This window comes from Castor canadensis, chromosome 4 (assembly GCF_047511655.1).
Source record: "Castor canadensis chromosome 4, mCasCan1.hap1v2, whole genome shotgun sequence".
Classification (NCBI taxonomy): Eukaryota; Metazoa; Chordata; class Mammalia; order Rodentia; family Castoridae; genus Castor; species Castor canadensis.
In genome coordinates, this window is record NC_133389.1 from 24493659 (window position 1) to 24499566 (window position 5908).

The 5908-nt window shown below is 35.8% G+C and overlaps 1 non-coding gene across 1 annotated transcript; it reads right to left on the bottom strand.

Annotated features, from left to right (window-relative positions):
• Positions 1 to 1824: 1824 nt before the first annotated feature.
• LOC141422721 (U1 spliceosomal RNA) lies at positions 1825 to 1988 on the bottom strand. The gene has a single exon (XR_012447468.1). It is a non-coding gene; the product is annotated as a U1 spliceosomal RNA (small nuclear RNA).
• Between the last annotated feature and the right edge of the window lie 3920 nt (positions 1989 to 5908).

The window sequence follows — 5908 nt, forward strand, 5'->3', positions numbered from 1 at the left end:
TGCACCTGACAGATTCACCATTGAATTCTATCAGACCGTTAAAGAAGAACCAGCACCAACACTCCTCAAATTTTCCATGAAATGGAAAGGGAAGGAACACTGCCTTGCTGTGAAGCAAGTATTACACTCATCGCTATACTGGACAAGGGCACAACAACAACAACAAAAAAGAGAATTACAGACCAATCTCTTTAATGAACATAGATGCAAAAATCCTCAATAAAATATTGGCAAACTGAATTCAGCAGCATATTAAAAAGATCATGCACCAGGACCAAGTCATTTTCATAGCAGGGAATAGGAATGGTTCAGCATATACAAATCGTCAAATGTAATACAGCATATTACCAGAAGCAGAGACAAAAACCACATGATCATCTTAATAGATGCAGAAAAAGAAGTTATAAAATTCAACATCCTTTTTGTTAAAATCTCTGACAAAACTAGGACTAGAAGGAACACACCTAAATATAGTAAAGAATATGGATGGCAAGCCAATAGGCAGCCTCATACTAAATGGGGAAACTCTGAAAAGATTCCCTTGAATGGCAGGACAAGGGCGTCCACTCTCTTCACACCTATTCAATATAGTCTTGGATTTCCTAGCCAGAGCAATAAGACAGGAAGAAGAAATAAAAGGAATACAAAGAGGTAAGGAAGAGGTCAAACTATCCCTATTCACAGATGACATGATCTTATACCTAAAGGACCCCCCCAAAAAAACCCACCAAAAAACTCCTAGGCACCATAAACAGCTTCGGTAAAGTTGCAGGATACAAAATCCATCTAAAAAAAAATCCATTACCTTTCTTTACACCAATAATGAACAGATAGAGAAAGAATACAGGAAAACATTTCCATTTACAGTAGCCTCAAAAAATACCTAGTAATAAACTTAACAAAGGATGTAAAAGATTTGTACAAGGAAAACTATAAACTATTAAAGAAAGAAATCAAAGAAGACTATAAGGATCTCCCATGCTCATGGATTGGTAGAATCAACATAATGAAAATGGCTATATTACCAAAAGCAAGCTACATGTTCCATGCAATTCCTATCAAAATTCCAATGACATTTATCACAGAAATTGAAAAACCAACCCTAAAGTTCATTTGGAAGCAAAAAAGACCATGAATAACCAAGGCAATGCTGAGCAAAAAAGAGCAACATGGGAGGTATCGCGATACTTGGATTCAAACTGTACTACAGAGCCATAGCAACAAAAACAGCATGGTACTGGCACAAAAACAGACATGAAGACCAGTGGAACAGAACAGAGAATCTAAATATGAATCTATGCACCTATTTCCACTGATTTTTGATAAAGGCACCAAGAACATACTAGAGAGAAGACAACATCTTTAACAAATACCGTTGGGAAAAGTGGTTATCTGAATGCAGAAAGGTGAAACTAGATCGATGTCTGTTACTCCGTACAAGTATCAACTCAAAGTGAGTTCAAGACCTAATGTAAGACCTGGAACTTTGAAGCTACTGCAGGAAAGAGCAGGGAATACACTGGAATTCATAGGTATAGGCAATGACTTCCGGAACTCAGATGGCTCAGCAACTAAGAAAAAAGATTGACAAATGGGACTACATGAAATTAAAAAGCTTCTGCACAACAAAAGAAATGGTCTTTAAATTGAAGAGGCAGCCCACAGAATGGGAGAAAATCTGCCAGCTATACATCTGACAAAGGTTTGATAATTAGAATAAACAGGAAGCTCAAAAAACTAAGCTTCCCAAAATTCATGATACTTATACTCTTCTAGCATGCTCATAATTAGTTACATTATTTTGTGTATTATTTATTTATTTTTCAGGGGAGAGCACGAATGCAGTCCCCTACTACCACAAATTATGCAGTCGAGTTTCCCACATTTGGGGAAATCACAGGGGTCAGCACATCCTGAGTGCAATGGATAAGCCTCACCCTGGGAAAACCACCTTCGTGATCGTGGTATCTCCCCTGCCAGGTAAGTATTTGTGTATTATTTATTATCTACCTTTTTCACTACTGGAATATAAACTCTATGACAGCAGGAAGTTTTGATGGCAAAACTGATCTATCCCAAGTGCTTGTCCCTTAGATCTTCTCATTATACAGTTACTGCATTAAATGAATGGCATATTTGCCCTAAAGATCACATAAATGACCCAAACTAACAGGCAAAAGCATTATAATCCTTACAACTACATTTAAGTACTTCCTGCTACTAAAGTTTTGTTCTCCAATTTCCCATCACTTATTCTTTGGTGCATTTCATGTATTTTATGAAGTTATGTGGAGTATGACTAAAAAATGGTTCAATTTTTCCCTTATAATCAGTTAGAAAACTATCCCAGCAATTGCACAATTTTCTGTTCTATGTCATGAGTGTGGCTTTTCTCAAGGATCATCAACCTTCATGATGTCATAGCAGACTCAGGTTGTCCATGTACATAGCTTGAAAATGATTCATGAGGTGCATTTGGTAATTTTCTTCCTCATTTTTACACCTCAACATTTGAAGCCAACTGTCTTTCTCAAACAATAATTGCCCACATGTTTTATTTTATGGGTTTGTTTGACAGAATAAGGCAGTATTGTTCTTTCTTTGGAGGGTCTTCTGGACTAGTGTCTGTATCTACATTTCAGTTATTTATTACTAGACTTGGGAGATCTGATTCAAATGGAAGTCCATACCAAAAACTTAGATTTTTAAATAGTTACAGCAAGTCTGACAGGCTTCTCTTGTGCCTTGGTATGAATGTGCACATCAGTCCTGAAGACTGGTTAGCACTGTTTGTCCAGATGCATCAAAATAGGAAATATGCTTTGTAACATGGCATTCCTTTTTATTTGTGGGACTGTGTACTGTACTTTAGGTTGTGTCCTTTCAAGGTAGATGAGATCAAAAAGGTCCTGAAAAGAGCAATGAAATTTATTACAGTTGAGAAAGAGAAGAAAACCTCAAAAAATGAGGATCTTGGTAAAACAAAAGCACATACCAGAGAAAATAGGTGTACTTTTAAAAGAATTGCTTGTAACAGAAAAATCTTCTTTTTTGTTATTTAACTATACTTTCTTACAGTTCCTTGAGCATCCTTTAAAAATTATTTTGAATTTTTTGTCTGGATACTCATAGATCTGCATTTCTTTGTGGTTAATTATTGAATACCTATTGCATTATATTGGTATTTCTTGTTTTTTTAATTTTCTGTGTGTTTGTGGTCCTTAACACCCTGCATTACTGTTTGCTTCCGACTGAGCTCCTGATTTCTCCTTTTCTCCTGAAGGAGATGTTGTGGCTCAGAGAATACTTTTTGTGTAGTTTTCAGTTTGTGAGAATATATTTGATGTGGTTTTCAACTTGTAGGCCACATTTCAGAGGTAGTAGCCTTGGTTTTTGATGAAGATGCCTTCATAGACCAGGGTCTGGAACATGGTCTTTTGCAGCACAGCAGCATCTCTGGTGCCTGGAGTTTTGTGTAGTTTATAGTGGTGCTGGCTACAGGGCCTGAGGTGTGTATATAAACAGAGTCCCTCAGAAGTGGAGACCAGGTCTGACGTATAGATGAACACAGAACAACTATGGCTTTAGTGTCCTGAGAATATGTGGATTGGTAGAGATGGCAACCCTGGTCCTGCGATGGCTGTTGATTATCTCAGTGATGAAAGTTGCCAGTGTCCTCTTTATAGATGAGGCCTGAGGGCTCAGTGCCAACAAACATTACAGGACCCTCCACTGAGACTGCTGTGAGTAATCTTTGGCCACCACTGTGGCTGTTGAGGTCATTAGTGTCAAAGGCAGTCAGAATCATCTGTAGTGCAGGCCAAGGGTGTTTACTGGGTTATGTGTCATAACAACACCTCAACAAGGCTAATATGGATGGCCCCACCCTTCCTCTTTAATTTCAGCATCACGAGGCATTTCAGACATGCCAGTCATTCCATTCATGCTCTATGCAGTTTTCTCTTATTCTCTTTTCCTTGTTCCATTGTGTTGCTGTAGTCTTAATTGGATTTTTAAAACGTCCCATAATTTTCATCCAATCTAACTGGACTTTTTTAGCCTTTTCATTTTTATTTTTTGCAGGGAGATGAAGACTGTTATCTCTGCTGCCTTGATGATATCTTCATTTTATATTTAGTAAATATAAAATTATCTAGATTTGAAATACTTCACATGAATACATTCAACATAATAATTGGTTACATGTTTATGTGTTTTTTCTGTGTATGGATACATGGGATAGAGAACCAGGAAAAATTATGTAGATTAACAAGTTCAGATGGAGGAATATTAATATAAGGGTATGTAAGCCATTTGTTACTAAATAACATGTATTTTCAATGGGTTATTAAAACTGGGAGAAGAGGCACATGACCAGATTCATAGCATAGCTGTGGTATTGACTTTTCATGGGAAGAAAACACTGGATTAGGAAATATGTACTTTAAAGAGTTCCCTAGGGAATGGAGTTGTGGTTCAAATGGTAGAGCACCTGCTTTGCAAGCACAAGGTCCTGAGTTCAAACCCCAGTCCCACTAAAAAAAAAAAAAAAAGGCTTCTTACGCAATAAAGGGAATAAAAAATAAATTTGAATAACACTGTTGTATAGTAATTAAAGTAGGGTTACAAAATTTAAAAGATGCTAATAGACGCCAGTTAGCTAGAGCAAAATAGGGAATATTAGCAGTACAACACCTGCTTTGCAAGTGTGAGGTCCTGAGTACAAACCCACTTCCACCAAAAAATAGAAATATTATAAATATCAGAATGCACATAATTCAGTAATCATTCTAATTCTAAGAAAAAGAAAGCATTTTATAACTTTATATAACAAAGGGTTCCTTTATGTGCTGCTATGTGCAGATCTTTGACGAGTTTCTTTTTCAATAGATTTTCTTTGTTTTGTCTAATACAATGTCAAAATGTCAATGATGGTAGCATTGGGGAAGATGAAGCAAGGTGAGATAATCCATGTACACAACTCAGGGATGACCTAACTGAATCCAGGACTAAAAAGAAGACTTCAGAAATAAATGAATTGTGTGTTTTTCAAATGGTTATTCCTATATGTTGCTATTCTTGACAGAGCAGTTTGAAAAGTTTACTGTCAATCAACTTGAGTTGAAATTTTCTTTTGGTTAGAGTCTGAAAGCAAGTTTTAGTGTTACTGCATAGAGGCCTTTTTCACAATACACAAGTCTTAATTTAATAAAAATAACATGTGTCCAAAATAAAACATTCTAACAGCACAAAAAAATGGTATGAAAGAAAATCTCATCTTAACTCCTACAATTTTGCGGTAATGATTAATATTTTGGTAGATGCACTTTTATTGATCTGCTTATATCCATATTTTCTTTATATACATATATTCTACTATATAAAACAATTACATCTCTATATGCATATATATTTGTACCTATGTGTATTTACATAAACATATATATGCATGTATACATATATATGTGTATACACACATATGTACATACAGTAATGGAGCCACAACCTTCATTTCACTTTTAAATTATGCCCTCCTCCTTTTTGGTTCTATACCTTTCTAATATTTTTTTAATTGTCAAGAAGGGAATAGAGTGGAAACATTCAAGTTAAAATTAAACTTCTTCTTTGACCAATTGCAACCTACCTACTCACAGAAATGGGGTCAATTTGTGACCCAGATCAGATTACTAGAATTAAATGGGTGTAGTGGGGGTTCATTTTCCCCTTTGCTTCCTGCTGTGCAGAATGTTAGTGTATACCTAACTGGCAGAATGCCTTTCTTCACAGGGAGCATTAAAGAGTCTCATTTTAAATGGAAACTATGTCTTATTCATTACAACATACTTATGCAGTACAATACCTGGTAAATTAGATGCTCAGTAAATGTTAAGAAATTAAATAGTTACAT